Source organism: Schistocerca cancellata, chromosome 7 (genome assembly GCF_023864275.1).
Source record: "Schistocerca cancellata isolate TAMUIC-IGC-003103 chromosome 7, iqSchCanc2.1, whole genome shotgun sequence".
Taxonomy (NCBI): domain Eukaryota; kingdom Metazoa; phylum Arthropoda; class Insecta; order Orthoptera; family Acrididae; genus Schistocerca; species Schistocerca cancellata.
Window position 1 is genome coordinate 278454185 of NC_064632.1, and position 2934 is coordinate 278457118.

Here is a 2934-nt window from a genome sequence, read left to right on the forward strand (position 1 = left end):
ATTGGTCTTTGCGCTTCATCTTTGTCGACCTGTGTGCTGGCAACAGTTTTCCCGATCACACAAGTAAGAAAAACAAACCTATAATGTTCAATTGCAGCAGTAGTAGTGTGCTGTTTGACACAGTCACATCAATTATATATGTAGGCATAACTTTGCTAAGTAATTTTGCAAAGCAATATGAAATGAAATGAGCCTGTAAGGACTGTAGTGGGGAAGACAAATGGTCGACTTTGGTTTATTAGGAGAATTTTAGGAAAGTGTGATTCATCTGTAAAGGAGACCACATAAAGGATACTACTATGACCTATTGTCGAGTACTGTTTGAGTGTTTGGGATCAGCACCAGGTCGGATTAGAGGAATTCAGAGGGCTGCTACATTTGTCAGCCCTAGGTTCAAACAACAAGCAAGTATGACGGAAATGCCTCAGGAACTAAACTGGGAATCACTGAAGGGAAGGCAATGTTCTTTTTGAGGAACACGACTGAGAAAATTTAGGGAACCAGCATTTGAGGCTGATTGTAGAACGATTCTATTGCTGCCAACAAACAGAATGATTCTATCTGCCAACATATGTTTTGTGAAAGGACCATCAAGATAAGGTTGGAGAGATTATGGCTCGTATGGAAGCATATAGACAGTCATTTTTCCCTCGCTCTATTTGTGTGTGGAGCATGAAAGGAAATGAGTAGTAGTGGTGCAGGGTACCCTCTGCCACACAACAAATGGTGGCTTGCAGAATATGGATGTAGATGTAAAAGACCTGTTGAAACGTTGTCAATATTCCTCCATCAGTTCAGGCCCCATGACAGCTGACAGTGCACTAGCAAACATATCATTCCACAATGAACTGCATTCTTAGTAAAACACACACACACACACACACACACACACACACTATTGTTTCACGAATATTGACGTAGTTTATGTTTTGAAATCAAATGAATTTTTGCATTGCTTACCAGTAGTGATCAAATATATTTAAAGCATTTTCAAGCTTTAAAAATATGTGACATTAAAGATATCAGAAATAAATCAATTAATGGGTTATTAAAATTGATTGTCTTTCATTGTGCAACCTGCTACAGCATTATGAAAAATATATTTCATTAAATGAAATATATTTTATGAAGGAAACTGCATTATTATTAGACCAAAGAAGAATACTTGAGTTTTAATGCAGCTGCAGACACAATCACACAAAAAAGCCATAAGCTCTTGTAATTAATACTTGCATACTTCACAGTAAGAAATCCATGCCATCGTCTTTGTTGCCTGTTGTAGATGACTTGCTTTCAGCAAGATTTATAATGTAAAGGTTCCATAAAAGTTTCCCTGCCAATTTCTCTGTGGTAATCTTCATCATGCAGTTTTTTCTGTGTGTCTTACCGAAGCTGTCCATGCAGATGTTGAGATGCTGTCTATTGCTTTGTGTACAAGTCTCTCTACATCTGCAACATTAAATTTTCTGCAACATATGCTTTCACCTGAGCCCACACCAGTTTGATTTGGTTATAGTGACAATGGTACAGTGGTAATCTAACAAAACAGTGATGTGCTGCTTTGCAATTTCATTATCTCAAAACTCTGTGTGCAGGCTTGTGGGGATTCTGCCCTGAATGTGATGAAATGTAAGATATTATATGACAATCATGGAGTGATGTCTGCCTCTTTAGAATTTGTAGTTGGAGCTCTTTTCACTTGCACTGAGTGACTGTTTGCATTATTCTCAACAATAACCAAATGCAGAGGGATATAAGGCAACAACTGCTCTGTAAAACAACGTCTGCAGATAGTTTATGTCATTACTGAATGGCCATCTTTAGAATTATTAGCATTTGATGCCTTAAAAATTAGCTTACTCTGGGGACTAAAGAGAGTTTCTGCTGATCCAGCATGAAGAACTATAATTCTATTACACTTACCAACTGGAACGTTTAGTCTACAGTACCCATCTTCCAGCACATAACTCTTGCATGGTTTTAACTGATGAAAGTTTCACCTATGTAATGAATTTGAGATGTGTCTGATCTCCTGCATTGCTCTCAAAAACACAATCTTTTCAGCTACAGTCCTTTAGTAATTTTTCCTTAATGTTTGTTTCCTGATATCTGAAACCAAAGTCTTTTAATATCCTCAACATGATCAATTTGCTTCCATTAAAAATTCTGGATTTCTCCACACAAGAAGCTAATTTTTCAACTGTTGGATATTTGCTTTTAGTATACATGCTAAATACTGTGTGCTGCAAAACATTTTTCGCAAAATTGTCTACCTCACCTACTTCCTTTTTGTGGTTGTGTTGATTGTCTGATGACTTATAAGCAACTGAGCTGCAGGCTTGCACCAACACCTTAGCTTCGTTGGACATTCTCTGAATGGTCCTCAAACTAACACCACATGCTTCAGCTATCTGCTCACACACACACACACACACACACACACACACACACACACACACACAGAATGCAATTCCTCTTGCTTGTATGTGCAGCACTTGGCATGACTGGTTACCATCACTCATAAAGAACATTATGAGGATAAAATAATCACTCAGCATGGAACACTATGACTGAAATAAAAAGTAAATTTTATGAAAAGAATGTCACTGATGCATGGTTGGCTGTGGTATACTTGCACATGCTACTGTTCATCTGACCTTGACCCACCTTCATAGCTGCTTTCCATTCTAGAAGTGGTGGACAAACTGTCAAGTTACCCATGTCATGCATATGTGCTCCACATCAGCAGAAGCTACTGTGCATGCTCTAATGCAGATTTTTGCGATCGAAGGACTGCCATGGACAGTCACCTCTGTTCACACAGTTCACCTCGGCATTGTTCTGCAATTTCTGCATACAGAAGTGTTATTCACAGCACATCCACATCATTTCACTCCCAATCGAATGGTGCGCACATTTAAGATACAAATTGCT